Below are 22,021 nucleotides of genomic sequence, written 5' to 3' on the forward strand. Positions count from 1 at the left end.
TACCACCGCGCCATGGACGCTTGATGAAAAGTGAGTGAAAGAGCACCATCATATGCTTCTCTTTGGAGTGTTGCTCGGGGACGGGCCAGCTTTATATGTGTTGGTGAGAACTGCAGATCGCTGAAATTTTTACACGCGGGCAAAAATGATCTACGGGCTTGCTGCAAAAAATGTTATAAAATATGACATTTTCTGCATCAAATCCAATGTTGCAGATTTTGAGATATATTTTTCCTTTGGGTGTGAAAAAATTAGATTGAGCTGTCAATAATCTCATGGTGTATATATTAGAATAATTTACTTCCACCAGTTGCAGTCGGTTTGAAAATTGAACCAAGTTCAAACGACTTAGAGTTTTTATCAATGTAAATCCAAAAACTAATATCATATCTCATTTTTATTCCTCTCTAGAAATAAACTATTTCGGTTCAATGGATCAACGGAAGTTTGAGCAAAACATAGCTTTACGACCGTGACAAATCATTTCTTAGGCCATTGAGCCAACTTTCGAACGACAAGTGTTTATTTATCAATGACCGTTTCGATGCTTCATTCACTGTGATCCCACGAAATGGTCTAACATTTTGGTCGGGCATTGTTTAGAGACCACTTGAAATTAATTTTCATGGGAATAGCCATAAACTTCTCGGTTAACCCGTGCCCTCGCCGTTGACAGTAATCACTTCCACTTAAGCCACTTTGGGTAACACCTAATAGTCAAATGTTGCCCGGTTCTCCAGCCCAGCCCCCCCCTGGAAGGGCGATTACAGTAAAAACTTCCGCAAGAATCCCATTTGCATTCATATTTATTAGGGTCGAAAATCGTACCGTAAAACAAGAGCGAGAGAGTGCGTTTGATGTTACCCTCCGAGTGTGAACATATTATTTTGCATACGTGATTTGCGTACAGTTTAGTCAGGAGGGGGCTTCTACACTTCATTACAGAAGTCGGTCCCTAAGTTTTTTTTCTCTCTCTTCAGCTTGGGGGATGACCACAGGAAAAGGCCAAAACGCAAATCTCGTTATAATTTTCCTTTGTGAATACATTTTTTTTATTTCGCCATTCAAACTGTCCACACGGAATAAGACCAGGACCGAAAAAAAGAGAAAAGGGATTCGCCTTATATATCCGTGTCCAACAAGCGGTCGCACATGTTTCGATGGGCGATTGCACTGGCGGCCGACATGGGGAGATTAGGTCCATTATTATGATACATGAGCTGGCCAGCGATAAAAGGTCAGCCCCTCGTTGGGAAAAACGGTCGGAAAATCTGACCGATACTAATCGCTCGGTTTCACACATGAATATTTTTCAATGACCACCCCACGCTTGCTCTGATGGTGAAGATGGTCGCACTTGATTTGTTGGATCAAGTCCGAGCGGAACGTGACTGGGAAAGCGATGAGTTTTTTTTCTTGTATTTCTCCTTTGGATTTGTGTGCAAATCGTGATAGTGACAGTTATACCTTAAAAATGTAGTTTTTGGATCAGTCGATCAGATACTGATGGAATTTAATGGTTGATTTTTTTTAAATAAATGTGATCTCATAGACATTTTTTTAATAAAGTGCAATTTAAATGATTTTTGTTGTTTTCATACAGAATACAGTAAAAATTGATTGATAAAGTTTGCAGTTTGTTGTATTTTATTTGTTTTTTTTCAGCACAATCCGTTGCACAGCAAAAAAAAGTAAGAATCCAGATGCGTGTAAAAGGCCTGGGTGTGAAAAGAAGTTGCATTATTTGAAGAAATTTTATGTAATATTATACCATGAAATATGTAGCCCATCAGTATGGATTTTTAATAAGAAAACCAAAACAATCAATACAATTTCAGCACTTTAAAGAATATGCATTTCGAGATAAAGGTGTTTTTTGCTTCATATGACTGTCAAGTATCTCTGGGCCAAGTTTCAGAAGGTTTGCTGATGTAGTTCTCGAGATACAGCCATTTTAAAATGTTATTTCCGATTTTTTCAAAGAAAATCGATAAAATCAATACAATTTCAGCACTTTAAAGAATATGCATTTAAAGATAATGATGTTTTTTGCTTCATATGACTGTCAAGTATCTCTGGGCCAAGTTTCAGAAGGCTTGCTGATGTAGTTCTCTAGATACAGCCATTTTAAAATGTTATTTCCGATTTTTTCAAAGAAAATCCATGAAATCAATTTAATTTCAGCAATTTAAAGAATATGCATTTCGAGATAATGATATTTTTTGCTTCATTTGACTGTCAAGTATCTCTGGGCCAAGTTTCAGAAGGTTTGCTGATGATTTTATGGATTTTCTTTGAAAAAATCGGAAATAACATTTTAAAATGGCTGTATCTCGAGAACTACATCAGCAAACCTTCTGGAACTTGGCCCAGAGATACTTGACAGCCATTTGAAGCAAAAACACCTTTATCTCGAAATGCATATTCTTTAAAGTGCTGAAATTGTATTGATTGTTTTGGTTTTCTTATTAAAAATCGGATGTAACATCTTAAAAGGGCTGTATCTCGAAAACTACATCAGCGAATGTTTTTATTTTTTGCACAGAGATGCGCTATGGTGTAAGGAATCGACAGACCCCAAAATCTCGGAGTGCATATTTTTTTTCATAATAACGGTATTTTGAACACCGTGACTGCCTCCAAATTGCCTATTCCATAATTGTGGGATGTTATTGTGCCTCTCACAATTGTGGAACACCTAAATTTAACTGATATTTTACAAAAAAAGTTATCAGACCATTCATAAAACATAACTTAGCTTGAGTTTCGTTGGTTTCAGTGCGTGAAGCCATTATTTTGTAAAAAATGTACTCATGGAGAGAATTAAAGTTTGTTTACATCCGTAAGAAAAAAGTGTTCCGAATTTGTGGATTTCAAGGGTCAAAGCATTCCTTTAAAAACTTAATATTAAAGTTAAAATTCGCAGTTGTGCGATACAGCATTCAAAAGATCGCAAGAAAAGCTTTCAAATGAAGGTAAAAGCCAGTGCTGTTAAACGTTTAAATTAACGACGTTTAACTTAACGGAATCGTTAAAAGTTAACCTAAACGTGAACGCGAACGGAGCCTACGTTGATCTTAACGAGAACGCGAACGGAGCACGTTAAATAACGCCGTTAATTAACGTCGTTAATTAACGCGTTAATCCTTCTGAGGCCCCGACTTTGAAGGCCTTTATATCCCGAATGACAACATTTAGCGGGTTACTTTCAGTTGCATTTTACGGGCATTAACTGTGACTATGAGTTCCCGGTGAGGTTATTTGTCCAAAGTTACCACCGGTTCCGCTGATGACGTCAGTTTGGCCTTCATTGGTTATAATTTTCAATTTCATGATGTTTGATATGTCGCATGAAAGGACTTTTCCTATACTCACTACACTTCCTCCGGTCACCGGTAACCGGTTCCGGATTGGTCCGATCGGGTCAAAGGACACTGACATGATAATAGCTGATTAATGAGTTTCATTTCACTAAATTTGATAAGCAACATGTCGACTTTTGAACATCACAATCATCGGAACCATTTGCGTGGTACCATGTGTAGGGATTATGGGTTGCAGGATTGAATATGTAATAAATTATTAAAATGGTATTTATTATAAGATTGATATAATTCATAAATAAGAGTTTAGAGCGCAACAAAAAGTGCGCACCTTCATGAATATTGCCTTGTTAGCTGATTGCGGATGGAGTGCGAGAGCGCCCTAGCGAGCTGAGAGAGAAACAAGCGAGAAAACAACGAGATGCGCGCGGCTGGCGAAAGAGAGAATGAAGATTGTCAAATCAGTTTTGTGGTTAATTTCTGTGGAATAAGACGTGTTGTTTGTTAATTGCAAAATATCTGTGTTTTTATTATAAAAGAAAGTCCCCGATCACGACAATGGCACAGTCCGGTAAGTCGAACCTTTTGATTCATGAAAGATCATTTGTTTTGCTTGAATTGTTGTGTTGTGAAATCCAACAGTTTTGTTTACCTGCCAGGATGCAGGTCCAAAGTTTCGCTTTGTTGTTTTGCCTGTGTTTTGAAACAGGTAGATTTTTGCTTGAACTTGTTATTCGAAATTGATAAAAGGCATAAAACTATCTGCAATAATTGACGGTCTTATATTTAATGAATGATTTGCTTGTTGTTGTGATATTGGGAACGAATGTTTTGTTTTGAAGTAGTAAGTTTTGCTTTTCGTTGTGATTTGAAAACCAATGTTTTATTCTAAGTTTATGGTGAAATTTGAAGGCAAATAATTTCCTCGAAATTTGATTGTTTTTGTAAAATCACATTTTTGCTTTAGATTTGATTGTTGTTGTTTTGATTGACGGCCAATGTTTTGTTTTTAGTTTGATGCAATGTATAATTGTTGTTGTGGAAATTGAACTCCAATGTTTTGTTACGAATTAGGCTTCAATTTTTTTTCTTATTTTTGTGATTGATGAAAATCAATATTTTGTTTATAATTTGACAAAAGATTTGACAAGATTGTGGAAATTGAAAATCAATATTTCGTTTTGAATTTGATGGAGGATTAGTTTGCGATTGAAGGTAGATAATTTGTTTTTAATTTAGTTGTTGTTTCGGTAATTGAAATCAAATTTGTTGTTTGAATTTTATTGTTGTTATTATAATTGACGACCAATGTTTTGTTTTGAATTTGATGCAAAATTTGATTGTTATGGATTGTTGTTATTATTGATGATCATTATTTTTATTTTGGATTGGATGCTGGTTATTTTGGTAATTGAAGGCCAATGTTTATTTTTGAATAAGATAAATATTTGCTTCTTGTTAGTTTTGTTTTAAATTTAATGAAAGATATGCTTGTTGTGGCAATGACTTGATGCAAAGTCCAATAAAATCACAAATTACAAAATTTACAGGTTTAATTTTGATTGAAAGATTTGATTGTTGATGAGGGAATTAAAGGCCAATGTTTTGTTATGATAAGATGACAAATTTGCTTATTTTTGCGATAAATGAAAACCAATATTTTGTTTCGAGTAAGATACGAGGTTTGATTGATATTGTGGTAATCGAAAATCAGTTATTATTTTGAATATGAAGGCCAAGATTTGTTTCCTGAATTTGAGTTTTGTTATTATAGAACGGTATTTTTTTCGGTTTTAAATTTCATGCAATATTTGATTGTTTTATGATGGGCAATTTTGAGTTTTAAATTTGACGCAATATTTGATTGTTTATATGGTAATTGATGACCAATGTTTTGTTTTGAAGTTGATGCAAAATTTGATTATTAATTTTATGGTTAATGAAAAAATGTTTAGTTTTCATTTGAATGAAGATTTGATTGTTGTTATTATTGACGATAAATTTTTACTGTGAATTTGATGCAATATTAGATTGTTGCTTGATGCTGTGGAAATTGAAAACTATCGTTTTAGAATTCTAATGAAAATTTTATAGATTTATGCATTGATTTATGCTTTCAAATTTGATTTGAGCAACGTTTTTTGCCGTTATAATTGATTAGTCATAGTTAATTTTGAAGTCTCTTCTGTGTTGGAGCCTGACAGACCTCTGCGATGGTAGTCAGAAAAAAGTCTCCTCTGTGTTGGAGCCTGACAGACCTCTGCGATGGTAGTCAGAAAAAGTCTCCTCTGTGTTGGAGCCTGACAGACCTCTGCGATGGTAGTCAGAAAAAGTCTCCTCTGTGTTGGAGCCTGACAGACCTCTGCGATGGTAGTCAGAAAAAAGTCTCCTCTGTGTTGGAGCCTGACAGACCTCTGCGATGGTAGTCAGAAAAAGTCTCCTCTGTGTTGGAGCCTGACAGACCTCTGCGATGGTAGTCAGAAAAAAGTCTCCTCTGTGTTGGAGCCTGACAGACCTCTGCGATGGTAGTCAGAAAAAAAGTCTCCTCTGTGTTGGAGCCTGACAGACCTCTGCGATGGTAGTCAGAAAAAAGTTTCCTCTGTGTTGGAGCCTGACAGTCCTCTGCGATGGTAGTCAGATTAAAAAAATGAATAATCTGTGCTGGAGTTCTTTGCGAAGGCAGTCAGATAACAATCTCCTCGATAAAGGAACCCGACAGACTTTTGTGATGATTTTTTTTAAATAACTACGCAGAAGAAGCCTTATGGATTTTAAAAATATATTGTTCAGCAAATCTTTTCATTCAATTAAGGATTGTCTTAAACATCACAAAACAAATTGACCTAAGAAAATGAATAAATAAATTTAAATGTGAAAGTGAGCACTTTTTGGTATCCACAAATAAAGCAATATGTATTTTGGCGTTATGTCTGTGAACTACCTAAAAAATGATTTTAAATTCATCGAATAGGACTAAAACGGTTGTCATTAACTGGAGTTGTCCTCTCTTGAAAGATAAACCTCTAAATTGAAAGACGTTAATGATTAAGTATTCCATATTGATAGTTGTTATGGTTAATTGTTACTTTAATCGATTTACTCAGCTGTGATACAAAAGTTGCTTGAAACCCAACATTATTTCACAGGGAAGTAAAAATTTAAGTAATCGTTAACATGAACAATACATTATTAGTTAAAAAAAAGGTAAAATAATTCACTTAATAATTAATTTGATGCATTTTTAAATAATAAATAAAGGAATGATTAATCATCAGAAATGCTTAAAATATAATTTAAAGTGTGAGAGCGTTGCGTCACAAGAAAAAAATAATACAAATATTTAAATATTAATATTGAGTTGAGAAGTATGAGTGACAATTTGAGCAACGAAAAAAAAAAACATTATTTTAAAAAAAACTAGGAAATATTTATTATATTTATTTTTATTTTTCAATGCAATATCTGTTATTTGTTCAAAATAGTTCAAAATCATTCATTAATTTCGATAGAAATTATATTTTAACACTATCATTTTATTGAGTTAAAAAAAAAACTTTCAGAATTTTAGTAATGTAAATATATCAAAATTAAATTAAGAGAAACATTATTTTGAAATAAATTAAAGAAACTTTGGGGTTCTTTAATCGATTGTACATAATTATGAAACCAAACTTTTTCAAATAACATAACAGGAGTTTATCAGCAAAGAAAAAGTTAAAATTTTAAATAAGAAAAGAAATTATTGACAGGGATCGTAAAGATCGTGATTAAAAAAAAAATAAGTTTCTGTGAACAATCTACTCAAGTAATATATCAAAGTTGCTTGGAACCTATTTTACATTACGAGGAAAATAAAACAAAATATTTAAATATAAAACATTAAAAAATCTTTCAGCTGTTTTTAGATACGTTTTGAAGGAAATTATGGTTAGGATATTGTCTCCTCCGTGTTGGAGCCTGACAGACCTCTGCGGTGGTAGTTTGGAAAATGTTTCGCCAGAGCTGCAACTCTTTGAGAAAGTAGTCGGATTGCAATCTATACATCTATGCATTACAAGAATAATTGAATAAAATATGTTTTTTGTTGTTATCTGATAAGCACAGTACATTTTGAAGGTATATATAAATAATATGACCTTAAACATTGTTTTGATCATGATTAAATGTAACATTGAATAATCTAATCTACGGTAATATCAAAAGTGCTTGAATCCATACCTTAAATAAATACAATAAATACAATTTGAAGAGAAAATTAATTTGACATATAATAGAAATCGAATATAGCGGAACGGCATTTATTTCAGTTTATATATTTTATTTTTATTGCAACAATTTACCACATGATTTTGTTTTATTCATTAGAATAATATTTTCTGTACTATGTTTTGTTTCAAGATAAACAAAAATATTATTAAGTAGACACAACAGAGAAAAAAAAAACTATTCGGTAAAAACTATCGTTTGTGTGGTTAAAAGATCGCTTAAGTGAATATTAATAGAAAGTTCAAAATTTTTAATATAAAAGTTGAAAAATGTTGATACTACAGAACAAAATCGTCAAATCGGTAATTTTTTTTTTAAAGAAAGCTTTTGTGGCAAAAATAAATAACATTTGATTTTATTTTTTTTAATAAAAAAAAATGTATTTTGTGCAGCAAAGCACATTTTGAGCATGAATTGAATTATTTATATTTTTTTTTGCAATTTGCTTCATTTATTGAGATCGCTTTTCAAGAAATCATCTTAAACTGAAATATGGACTATTTTTTATTTTATAAAAGTGTACAGGTACTGATGAAAACAAATTCTTCGAAAATATTACTGATTTTGCATTTTTATTAATTTTTGCCATGATTTATTAACAGTTTCAAAATTAGTTAAAATGCGGTAATTTTTGAAACAATGTTAAGCGGTGTTTGCACATCGGAAGGAACCGGTCAAGAAAAAAATCAAATGGGCAGCAGTAGAAGTGAAAGCAAGCCAGATAGGGTGAAGAAAAACCCTAAGAAAACACTCCCTCTCCTTTGTTCTACTGTTCGTGAAGCTGTTTCTTGACCCCTTTCCTTCCGATCTCCATACTAGCCTTTATTAAAAAAAAAGTTGTTTGTTTTAGCTGTACATCTTGGTTGGGAATAAATTACAGAAAAGTACAGATAAAAATATTGAAAATGAGGAAGGAATAAGCTTGCTTGTAGATCCATTTTGGGTGTTTTAGGGTATTAATTACAAGCATATACTTTTCGTCACGTCTGCATTTAATATTAAAATCAGTTTATGTTTACCTTCAAGTCCCGTCTGGTGGATCAATCGGACGTGGCACTGGGCTTGGGCCACGGGTATGAATCTTCAAGTAATTTCAATATGGCGACTTGTATCAGAAGAAACTGAGGCATTTTCGCTAGTTCTCACTGTTCTGTGTTCTGCGTGCACGTCCGCAAACATCAACCACACACATACTAACACAAAGCGTCACCAAGAGGCAAAAGGTGATTACGAATATTTTTGGCACTTTCGTTAAAAATATGCGGTTTTGCAAAAACAAATAACAAAAGCAACTATTAAGTGTCGTTCGACTGTCAAACTTGTAATTCGTTGCTGATTTGTTCGTAAATTTGTTAAAAATGATAAGTTTTTTTGAAGCACCCCATTTGGACGGACATTTCTGTTGTCACCTTCTGGTTCCTTGGATTGGCCATGGATAATTTCACAGTGTAATAAACAGGGCAGCTACCACCACGTGGCGCCACTGTTTCGAATGAGAAAATGATACAGGTTTTTCAGACGAGTTTCAATCCCGTGCTTGGGCTCATAATTTATAGATCGGTTTGAACTCCGTGGCGGGCGCACATAAATTCAAAGTGTAAATTTGAGTAAAAAAAATATCTGTGCCTGTCATCGTTTTTATCGCAGATTTTTTTTAAATAAGTTAAATAAATTACCACATTGTATATATTTTTAGAAATGTTTATTCTTTGTTTTTTTTACGGTACACATACATTTAAAACTTTAAAAACGCCAGAATTATGCTTCATTTGTTAATTATGTCAGCAACATGTTAGATTTTTGAATTTAGAACACATCGTTTTATATTTCATATTCCCAAAATGATAATAAATAAAAATAATGTGATTCCATTTCATTCGAAATGTTAAAAAAATTGCTTTCGAATTTGAATTATTATTTTTTTAAATCGTGTTGTTTTAGCAATGTTTGTAAAATTTGCTTTTTAATTTTAAATTACATAAAATTTAAAAAAAATCAGGTAAACAATCACTAATCTCGTTTTGCATAAAAAATTGATAAACCTGCATTTATTTAAGAAATATTTGTGGTTTTTGTTTTTCTCCTCGTTTTTTCTTTTTCTTATATTTTCAGGTGTTTTTAAATTTTCAACCTCATCAGCGACTTCCATTTTCTACAACTCCTGCGATCGGATGTCAGCCTCTTGGACAACATAGATGAAACATTTCGAGGGCTGCGCTTTCGTATTTAGATCAGCATGAAAACAAAGTCGAGGAACCCGACGAAAATCTTTTAGGAAATTTAAGAAAAACATTGATTGATTTAGCATTCATGCAATTTTTGGGTTAGGAATTATGATTGATATTCGTTATCTTGAGAGTAGAAAAGAGGGAGAATGTAGGGATTATGGGTTGCAGGATTGAATATGTAATAAATTATTAAAATGGTATTTATTATAAGATTGATATAATTCATAAATAAGAGTTTAGAGCGCAACAAAAAGTGCGCACCTTCATGAATATTGCCTTGTTAGCTGATTGCGGATGGAGTGCGAGAGCGCCCTAGCGAGCTGCGAGAGAGAACAACAAGCGAGAAAACAACGAGATGCGCGCGGCTGGCGAAAGAGAGAATGAAGATTGTCAAATCAGTTTTGTGGTTAATTTCTGTGGAATAAGACGTGTTGTTTGTTAATTGCAAAATATCTGTGTTTTTATTATAAAAGAAAGTCCCCGATCACGACACCATGGAATCGGTTCCGGAGTGGCCACAGATGCCCTGAACTGCCCAAGGTAGTAAGTGTACCTATGTACTACAAACAACGTTTCATAACATTGGCTCAAATGTCGATTGAATGACAAAAGCTTTAAAAAAACATGCTTGACGGATGTTCCGGGTTGTCGGAACCGGTGATAATTTTGGACAAATAACCTCACCGGGAACTCATAGTCACAGTTAATGCCCGTAAAATGCAACTGGAAGTAACCCGCTAAATGTTGTCATTCGGGATATACAGGCCTTCAAAGTCGGGGCCTCAGAAGGATTAACGCGTTAATTAACGACGTTAATTAACGGTGTTAATTAACGTGTTCCGTTCGCGTTCTCGTTAAGATCAACGTAGGCTCCGTTCGCGTTCACGTTAATTTTAACGATTAACGGACGCGTTAACGTTAATTAACGTTTAACAGCACTGGTAAAAGCGAATCATTAAGTTCAATTATCGATTTGCTATGATATTTTGAATATTGGCCGATCTGTAAACTGTTCCGAATATGAGGGATGACTGTAACTGTGGCAATTTTTAACCAAACCGGATAAAGTTTAAGGGTCGCTATAGATCGTTAAAGTTAATAAAAGATTCTATCATACAAAAACGTCTTCATTAAATCGCTAATAACTTGTCAGGGTTAACTCGGATCGTTTTGCGGTCTTGTTGTTGTTTGTCACAAAATTTTACATAAGAACCTAACATTTTTAAGTTCCCCTTTTGGTGGAAATTTGAATTTTTAGATTTTCCCCATACATTTTTGCGAATTTTCCCATACAAACTTCAACGATCAAAAGCGATCGTTAAATCTTAAGCAGTTGGATCCCAAAATAATGCTTAAATTTTTGATATTATTGTTCACAACGATAGAGCTTATTTTTTTGAGAACAAAGACCCTTTGTACGACCGCGAAAAATTTAAAATGGATTTTTAAATCATTTTAATTTTTTCATCTTTATTCTTCTTGACAGAAAAGGTTCTACCAAGGCGATGAAGTAAGAAGAAGATTCACAATTCCGCATACTTTATTGCAAGATGCTTTAGGTAAACACCGAAAATTTGGTTGAAATTTTAAATAAACAAAAAGTGCTATAAATTTTTTTATTTTATCTATTATCGATAAGAAGTCGATTAATTGAATCATTTTATAGCCGATAGACTATTTTTCTTAGCTCCAAAGTATATTTTTTGTTGATAAAATATTTTTGTTGCAAAATTGTCTTGCCTAATTTGTGTTCACCAATATCAGTGTCATGAGTTTGTTTATCTTTTGCTCTTTGGTCTGACAGGGGGATTGGCTGCCAAACCCGCTTTGGTCTGACAGTTTTGGTCTGTCAGCTTTATGCTGGATTTTGGTCTGACAACGCGGGGGATTGGCAGCCACACCCCCTTGGGTTCTACTTGACAGCTGGTTTTAAGGGGACCATAGTTGAATCATCGGAAAAATGTTTTCTTGTCAATTTTTTTTTCTTAATTTATGTTTTCAAAATTTTCAAGAAGTCACCCTAATTTGCATGCTTTTGCATGCGATTTTACCATCAGATTTTTTGCTGTATAGTTTACAACCATTTCTCGTGCAGGGAAATAAAATTCCAGGATTTTTAAAATTGTATCTTGAATCCAAGAATTTCGGTAAAGTCCACGAAAATCCCAAAACTGTAGAACATTTTTTAACCTTCAATTTATCGGCATCGTACCGTGGCAATGTTACTCAAGTTCAAATGATATGGTAAAATGCCAAAGTTAGTTAGAAACTTGCAAAAAATCCCCGGAATTCAAAATATGTTTTTTTTGGAAAAAAAACTGTTTGTGCAACAAGTTGCCAATTTTTATTACCATGAGTCGTAAATAGGTGTCAAACTCGAAAATAGTATCAAAAAAAAAAAAAATAATAATAATAAAAAAAATAAAAAATCGCCACTCATATGGATACTTATGAGGATGTTGGAAAATTGTTTTAAAATTGTGTTGTTTGTGCGATTCTTCAGTCTCTAAAAGTTTTCATTTAAGTACGGCAATTTTAATAACATTAATTAATGCCTTTTGGAGATTTATTAGTAGATTTGAGGCTTTGAATCTCAAACGTTGTTTTCTCTTCGAATTCATGCAGAAAATGTTGTTCAAATAAAAATATTTTGATGGTTTGCATGCGTATGATAATAATAAAAACCCCTTTTATATTTTTAAACTTTTGGGTTCATTTTAAATTTGTTTTTAATCAGTGGTCTTGTAAATCCACAATTTTATAAGCAAGTAAAAATAAAATTCAAAAAACATTTGCTTTTACCGAAATACTTGACAGTATAACAACAAATTTCTAGTGCGTAAAGATGAATCTTTCAACACTAAAATTTTACAATAATTTCGCAACTCATCGCTCGGCCATGAAATGTTCTTCCTTCGCTCGCATTCCACCACCCCATCCCCAGCTAAGAAAACTGTAAAAAAATTGAGTTTTCCGGTGGTTTGACCGTTCTGTAAAGGCCAACAGGCCAACTTCTGTGCCGTTTTTCGGGGGATTAAATTTATGAAAAGGAAATCTTATCTATCCATCTTTGCCGGGCGCGCCATGAAAAGGTTCTTTTTCTTTGAATAATAAATTTCTGACACATAAAAGAGGAACGCACTCAAGGAGAAAAGACAGATTGAAACAAGTAAATTTTATAATCGACTTCGGATCGAACACAAGTGAGAGAGGGGTTGTGTTGTTTTGTGATGGGGGTTGAATTTTCGGGAGAATATATATCTTTATGGTGTATCATAATTCGTTTCGCCAATCGCGAGGGGAAGGGGTTATGAAATTTATAGAGCTAAAGTTTTTCAATTTCGTTTGGTGGGAACGTTTGTCATCGAAGGATATTTCTGGGCCAGGTTGCGGGCCGTTTTGGGCGTTATTTTCCAGTGTACAGTATCGGTCAGTGGACAGATAACCGAAATGTGCTTGCTCAAAAGCATGCATTTGACAACAAACAACATTTACCAGAAGATGTCCAGTAAACTGCTAATTAAATTTGCTCAAGACTCGTAAAAGCTGCCTAATCTTACAAGAAGCAAAGTTGAAAGATTTTCGGGTTAAATTTACAGCCACATTCCGGCTATTTACGATTTATTTACAGTGAATCCTTTTTTACCACCGGATCAACCATGTGCTGGCCGAATGAGTTTGTGTCCAGTCCACGTGTTTGCACTGCTGTGGAACCAACACGGCTTTTAATGAGCGAAACGTGACATTCCCAGCATATTGAGAATCAAACTGACCACCGGCCACCAAAAGTGGCCATCGTGTTAAGGTGGTGGTCAGCGAGTCGAGGAGGACACGTGGACAATCCTTTCGGTTTGTCCTCGGCGAATGTTTGAACGTTGTCGGAGTATGTGAACTCATTTGGCCACTGTTTTTTTTTTTCAAACAATGGTCTAAAATATTCGGTTTATCTAATTTGTTAATTTTGACTAACAACGAAAATGTATTGAAATAATAAAAACTACATATAATGATTTTCAAACAACATTTGAGCTACCATATGATCAAACAATTCATGGCTTACCCTGCTGTTTTCGAGAGATGACAATACTTAATGTTGTTGTTTTAGGAAAGCCAGTGTAAAGTTAGATTTTTTTTTAAACAATCCCATGAGGTTTTTAACTCCCATTTCTGAAAAGCTTGCAAGGAATTGTCAGAAATAAAACCAAACAAAATGGGCATGTGAATATTTGAAAGTCTGTATCAAAGTTGTAGGTTATGATAGAACTTTTTGTAAAAAAAGGTATTCCGAAAAAAAATATTTTTTTAAAGCTCAAATACGTATTTTTTTCGAATATTTTTTATATGTTAAAGTTGTTTATGATGGTGTAAATCTGGCAATGATCCTTTGAAAAAAAAAAAAAGATTTTTGAAAAAAAACTACCACTTTTTAACTCCTCAGTAGGCCGTATCAAAAAAATTAAAAGTTGTCAAATATTCGGTGCTCACCCCTAGAATGATAGATTAGGATGTCAGGAACAATGTTTTCATACAACACAAATTCCCAAAAATGGTTTACAACTCGCGCGCGGAGCTTGAATGAAAAAAGTGCACTTTTCGAGTATTTTTCAGAAATGCGCGTAACAATCATACTAAAGTCATTCAAATTTGGTCGCCTTAGGCTTCAAATTATAGTTTAATGTCCCCTGAACAAATTCCTGTACAGACATAGTCCATAAAAGCTTGTGTTTGGGCATGGCAGGGCGTTTTAGGGAAAAAAAGTTGTAAAATTTCAAAAATCTCTCCCCAAAACGAACCAAACATTTTTGCAACCAAAACTAATGCACTCAGCTTATAGGAAATTTTACGGAGATCATTTTGCTTTTTTAACATTCAAGTTGTCCACGCAAAGCCGAGATAATTGCATTTTAGTGAACAAAAAGTGACGAATTTTCAAAATTCTTGGTATATAAGCGTTTTTAGCATAAAACATTTACTACTATGATTACAAACGGGAAGGCATATATTTTTGGAAATTTTTATTTTGCTCGCTCAAAAACGATATTTGTTAATAACATTTCATGAAAAAACATGAGTTTTTCTCATAATGTGACGTAAACGACAAATAATCATAAATCAAAATTAATTTTATTAAAGTTCATATCTCCAAGCTGTGAACGTGATTTTATTATGTATGTACAATCGAATGAAACAAATTCATTTATAAAAAACTTGTTTTTTCAAAAAAAGTTACCCATTAGAGCTTTATTTGTTCATATCGAGAAGAGCACAGAACAGTACTTATAAATATGTCGTTTACGTCACATTTTGAGAAAATCTCATGTTTTTTCATGAAATGTTATTAACAAATATCGTTTTTGAGCGAGCAAAATAAAAATTTCCAAAATATATGCCTTCGCGTTTGTAATCATAGTAGCCAATGTTTTATGCTAAAAACGCTTATTTTTTGCTGTGTACCAAGAATTTTTAAAATTTTGGGGAGTGATTTTTGAATTTTTTGGCTAAAAAATACATTTTTTTTCTCCCTAAAACGCCCTGCCATGCCCAAACACAAGCTTTTATGGGCTATGTCTGTACAGAAATTTGTTCAGGGGACATTAAACTATAACTTGAAACCCAAGGCGACCAAATTTGAATGACTTTAGTATGATTGTAACTCGCATTTCTGAAAAATACTCGAAAAGTGCACTGTTTTCATTCAAGCTCCGCGCGCGAGTTGTAAACCATTTTTGGGAATTTTTTGTTGTATGAAAACATTGTTCCTGACATCCTAATCCATCATTCTAGGGATTTGACAACTTTTCATTTTTTTGGGACGGCCTACTCCTCAGTCATCACCAAGTAAAACCAAGCTCTCAAATATAATAAACTGAATCGATGAAACATATTACTAAATTCCAGGAATTCGAGAGGCCAGCCCTTCAAGAATCTGTAAAGTGTTCAAAAACTTGCATAATATTCCCAAACGTCAGCAAGTTCGTAATTACGCCATCACACACACATAGTACCCAGGTTCACCCTCTCATCGCCACTCACTTGAGGGGTTGGTATTTACAAACCGTTCGTTCATAAACACAAATAAAATCATTGCGCTATATTAATCAATACACAAACACTGCCCGGTGTGTACTCCGCTAGGCGGATGGGTTTGGTGGCAATAACCCTTAATTAGCAAACAAATTGCAACTTTGTTACCATCAGCCACCCTGCCTGGGGCGAAAAAAAAGAATACTAAATTGCTGATTGATGGTGAAATTGAACGAAACTTTGGCATACCTGTATGTTTGTATAGTGGAATAAGGTAGAGTGGTTCAAAAATTTGAAGATTGGCATAAAGATGTATTTAAGAAATCCATTTATCAAATTATTTAAAATAGGTTTATCATAGTGCATACATAACTTTATAAAAATATTTAACTTTTATTTTTATTCAATATCAACTAAAATCATGGTCAATCAAACTGGATCTCATGGAAATTTCGACGAACGAGCGAATTTTCAGTATCACCCTTCTGACGGTGGTGATGATGAGCAGGATGAACATGTTACACCTATTGACTTTGGAACATCACGCCGAAGGCAAACATTGCGTCGATTCTGACAAATTGTTCACATCAGCAACTTTGTTTCATGAATCGTCCCTAATCAACCTCGCTTATCAGCAAAGTCTGACGAGTTGATCGCTTATCTCGTAATTGAAATTATGGATGCTATTGGCCTCATTACAATCAGTCCACTTTCCTTTTTTCTTTGTGAATCAAACCCCTCCAGAAGAACAATCCGGATTCTTTGTGGAGAACATTTGAATAAATATTACTGCACCCTATACTGTGTTTTACGAGCAAGGAAAAAAAAATCTAGTTTCACGGGGACATCATCTCGACATGCATAATCCGATAACGGTCTGCCCATCTCATCGTACGTGGCCGTTATTGGTAGACCTTTGTCCTTCCTCCTGGCCTCCCCAAAAAAAACACTGTTTTGCGGTCAATAGGAAAAAAAAATCCAATAACAGCTTAGCGGTCACCTTCTGTCTTTTACATATTAAAAGCATAAAAATAATATGTGGCACACTTTTTATGCCAATAAACTCCATGCGTTTGCTGATTTCCATAAACCTGGCCGAACACAGGACCAAGCTGACCGCACAAGATGCCCCTCGAACCGACCAATATCCGATTGTAGCCCTAAAAAGCGTGAAACAGGCGGACCAATTCCGTTCTTCTGGCCACAATTGGTTCCACAAAAATAAGAAGTTCCTTCCCCCGCTGAATAAGATTGTGAGTTTTTTTTTTTCGCTCAAAGATATTAAAATTGACATAAATAATAAAAATTTGATTCGGGCAAAAGGGAAGAACAAAAAAGGCTGCCCTTTTCCTCCAACTGTGTGTGCCATGTGAGCGTGGAGATGACAAGCTCTTCGATTAGATTAAAATTTATCGATTCCTGCCGTAATTTTATGGTTGACCATCGGTCGTCACGGTCTGCGCTGTGGAAAGCCACTACTGTCATCCCCAAAACAATCGTCCCTGGCGTCGTGGTAGTGTTTGGGCCAGAGGACAAAAGTTAAATATTATGATAATGGAATAAAATAAAGATAACGAGGGCTAATAGAATGCTCAAATAAAATATCTCCTGACACACAGAGGAAATTTATTATTTACCCCACTTTGCTGAATGCTGCTGCTGCTGCCTCTGTGCATTGGTTTGGGCTAACGTTTGGACTATACTTGAGTTTGGGTTGTCGAGCTGCAGAATAGTTCAGGCTAGAATCGATAAAATACTACTGTTAATCTCGACAACGACATCATTTAAATACACGGGACCTGTTTGAAGAGTTTTCGCCAAAGTTTTGAGCCGATTTGGTCAAAGCAGTTTTTCAAAAGTTTTTGGAAATATTTTTTTTATGCAGTGAGAATTGGGACTGTACACAGAACAAAATCAATTCCCGTATTCGTGAATTGTGTTAATGAATTTGAGAACTATGAAGGAGTATGGTGCGTTTATCGTGGTTTTCAAATTTATGAACAAAATTCACGATTTCGAGAATTGACCTTTTTCCGTGTTTTGTAAGCATGATTTTTGAAGTACTTGATAATTTTCAAAAGGACTTGAGTCGATTGTGGTCGGTGGAGCAGCGCGCACGCCTTGCAGGATTATTCGTGTTTCGAGCGTCATTTTTTCAGTTATTAGCGCCAACTGTGTTGCCTCCTTCAGTCGATTGCTTACAGAATTATTCGTGTTTCGAGCGTCCTTTTTTGAATAATTGGTGTTAAAAAAAACATCAATCTTGTTTGGCTTATGTTTGTTTTTGATAGTATTTGGCATATGCTACCACCTTCTATCATTACATTTTGCCTATCTAATTTTTTTTATGTTTTTACAGTCACTTTTTTCAATTTTTTGCTTGTTTTTCACGTTTTCTGCTATAAATCATTTAAATTGTAAAAAAATGCATAGAGGCATAGTCTTGGAGACTACAAAAATTACTGCATACTTCTTTTTACTTAAAATATAGGAAATGTTAGTAAAAAACACAGCTAAAGTTTATATTATATTTTTTAAAACATTGGCAAAGTCACATAAAACAAGTAAAACTTCCAACCCATAAACTTTCTAAAATTTTTAGCTTTCCAATGCTTTAAGGATTAAAATTTGGTAAAAAAATGATTTTTTGCGATTTCTTAAACTGAAGCCCGTCTAAAGGCGGGGTTGGGTTGTAGAGGGTTAAACATTAAAAATGCGAGTTTGCTTGTTGGTTTGTCACAGTTTAATACCTCCTTAAACGAATCACGATTTTTTCGATGTCTTGTTTTTGCCTTCCTCACCTCACTGAGGCAAGGCTATAAAATCACTCGAAAAATGAACTTCTTAAATACGACTCCTAGATATACCTTCACGTATACCTATCGACTCAGAATCAAATTCTGAACAAATGTCTGTGGGGATGTGTGTAGACATGATTTTTTTCCACACGATTATCTCAGAGCTGGCTGTACCGATTTTAGTCGGATCCGCCTTATTCTGTTCGTGCCCGGTTGCCACATCGCTTAAGCAGTGTCCGGGTCTCTCCTGGAAAAATTTGTATTAATTATGTTGCTGCATCATTTTGTCTCGACAAAGATTTACACGAACTTTTTATTGAAATATATAACTCATGAGACTTTTCACCTTTATTTTGAAGAGTTGGTAAAAAAAAGAATCGAAAATGGCTTATGTTTGTTTTTGTTCAAGTAAATCAATAATAAAAAAAAATTAAAAAAAATAAAAAAAAAACTCTAAAACTAATTTGTAAATACCACCTAAAATACAACATGAATACGAGGAAGGCACCAACCACCTTAAGGTGGATTAAGTACGCTTAAGTGATTTAGAATTTATGACAAGATGGCGGTCAAAATGGCGGTGATGAAATATTGAAAAAATGCATTTTGCTATTTATTTTGTGTTAAAAACAAGAAAATGACAAAAATACAAAAAAAAGTTCGTGATTCGATTATTTGAAGTCCCATACAAACCTTCGGATAATCGAAACTTGGGATAATCGAGGATTTGGATGATCGAGTCTAGACTGTACTAACAAACTTTACGCGATGGCATCTAAACAGTGCTATCTGATGAACTGGATTATTTAAGCAAAGTGACGAGTATCTATGTTTAAAAAAAACCCTAAATATATCCATCAAACATTCTTATGTTCTTTAAACACTTGAAGCTCAGCCGCCAACACAAATAGTCTCAAACAACAACAAAAAATGAAAAGACATAAAACTCTCGGCCATAAAAAACACCACACGCTGATTAAAAGACTTCGATAGAGGGTAGCATCATTTAAACGGTAGCGCCCCTTCCGAGTCTGCCTGCCGGACCAAACAGGCCGTCGGCCACCGGGACTGGGGAAATTTATGTCCCGGTGGGAGGGGACCGCCAGACGGAGGGACGAAAACATACTCACACGCGCCGATATTTATTGGGTGAAATTTATGGATTTCCTATCTCGATTGATAAAAATCTGCCCCGGATTAAGTCGGAGGAAAAGGAACCCCCTCCGAGTATAGACAGCGGAAAACGCCAGCCCGGTGACGACAAGTTACAATTTGTTTCCACTTTGAAGCAATATGACAGTATTTTGTTCAATTTCAGCCCGCGGAGTCGGATTTCAGCTATGGTGAGCAATCAGCGGTGGAATAATTTGCTTATTTGTGCGGTTCAATGAACTACCTGGCGGCGGCCAATTTTGTCGATTTGGCAAAACTTTCAAGTCGCGCGGTTTACAATTTAAGGTAAAGGGCTTCGATTGAGGTGTGTTTCCATGGCGGTGTCATATGTTCGAGAAAAGTCGTTGGTAACAACTTTGATCGACACTGCTGAACTGGTCAATTTTTCAGTAAGAAATGTTTGTTCGTAAAGTACAGTTTGGGAGGAAGAAGAAAAAGTTGCGATGGGACCTTTTTAGGGTTGTTATTTGAAGTCGAACTATTCGCTTCTTTCGGGATTAAATTTAACTTCCAATGGATCACATAGTATAATTATTTGATAATTTTATGCTTAAGGGGCAAAAGTTTGATACTATATAATTATAAATGTTCCAAATAACACTAATAACATTAATTTAAAAAAGAAATAAATCACTCAAAAATTGGCGAACAATTCTCCAATTTCCGCGTCACCCCTCGTCGCTCGTCCATAATTGTCCTGATGGGCGAAATGAAGATCTCATCCGCTGAAAGGACGACCGGGGATAAAAAACACACTCGCAGGCACCAAGAGTGTCCTATAGTGTGCAAGGACGAAAAAAAAAATCGAAACGCATTATTACTGGCTGATGTTTGGACGAGAGTAAACATTTTATTGTCCCAGACTGATAGTAAAGTATATCCCACCCACGACACCACCCTCTCCTATCAAACCGGGGTTTGGAAGAGGGGGAGGCAAAAACTCCCACAATAGGCCAAGATGATACCCCTAATGAGCTCAGCAGGAGAAAAAACGGCCCGAGTCCTTTATGCGTTTAAGCCACTCTACTGGTACTCGGGCTCGGGCGTTTTTTTTTTTCATCCTGTTACGGAGAAGGGGAAGCACCATACTCCGTAGCTAGGGCCAAGGGAACCATTCAGCCACAACAAAGCCAAAGGGACACTTCTTGCACCACACTGCCGGACGGGGGATGGTGGAAACTGGATCAGAGCAAATCTTTCAAGACATCAGAGGCACACGCAAAAAAGTAAAACAATAAAATGTGATTTTACCAAATTGGATATCGGGTTTTCCTATTTTTTCGGTTCGATCGATTGGAACTAAATTCAAAGACTATCGACCCTAATTTTGGGTCTTCGTTTTTTTTCTATTTTGATTTTCAGATGCGCTCAAATCGATTTCATTTGGAGAGTCTGTCCTTTGTGGCTCGTAACTTTCTTCAAAAAATGGCCAGTGGGGCCCAGCACACATGTGCATAGTTTCGTGTCATACGTGCCGGACAAGATAGCATTTGATGGGTCGGACTTGGGAAAATGAGTGTTTTATGGCACTCCGAAGTATTTAAATTTGGTAAGTCGTTGATTGCTTACGCAGTTTTACGATTAACTTTATTGTCCTGAGCAGATAATGTTAAGTCAAAAGGCAATCTTGTTTGATCCTAGGTATTTTGGATCTTTTTTTTTATTCAAATGTAAAGCAAGAAGAAAATCCCTGGTGATCTATTGTTGTTGAACAATCAGTCACATAGTAAAAAAAAATCTAAAAAATATGTTTTTTTTAAAACACATTTTCATGCATTTTCTAAAAAAAAGCATGTAAACGTTGCCCAAAGTTGTGACAATTTGAGATTATAACGAATTAACAACAAGAAACACCTTAGGCGTCATCCATAAAGTATGTCACGCTCTAGGGGGGGAGGGGGGTCTGAGAAAGTGTGACATTGCGTGTTATAAGTATAGGGAAAGCGTGACAAAGGGGGGAGGGGGGGGGTAAATTTTGGCTGATTTTAGCGTGACGTACTTTATGGATGAAGCCTTAGATATCATCCGGAGTTCGTTTTTCGTTATATCGAGTTGGTGGGGCCATACGACTCCTTCCAGGTTTTTTTATTTTTCTAAATTTGGTGTCAATGGAACTTTAAAGCAAATTTTAAATTGCACGCTCAATTTGATGGCCACCCAAAAAAAAAAAAAATCATCGGTTATTGGTCCTAACATTATTATCAAACCT

Source organism: Culex quinquefasciatus, chromosome 2 (genome assembly GCF_015732765.1).
Source record: "Culex quinquefasciatus strain JHB chromosome 2, VPISU_Cqui_1.0_pri_paternal, whole genome shotgun sequence".
NCBI classification, from domain to species: domain Eukaryota; kingdom Metazoa; phylum Arthropoda; class Insecta; order Diptera; family Culicidae; genus Culex; species Culex quinquefasciatus.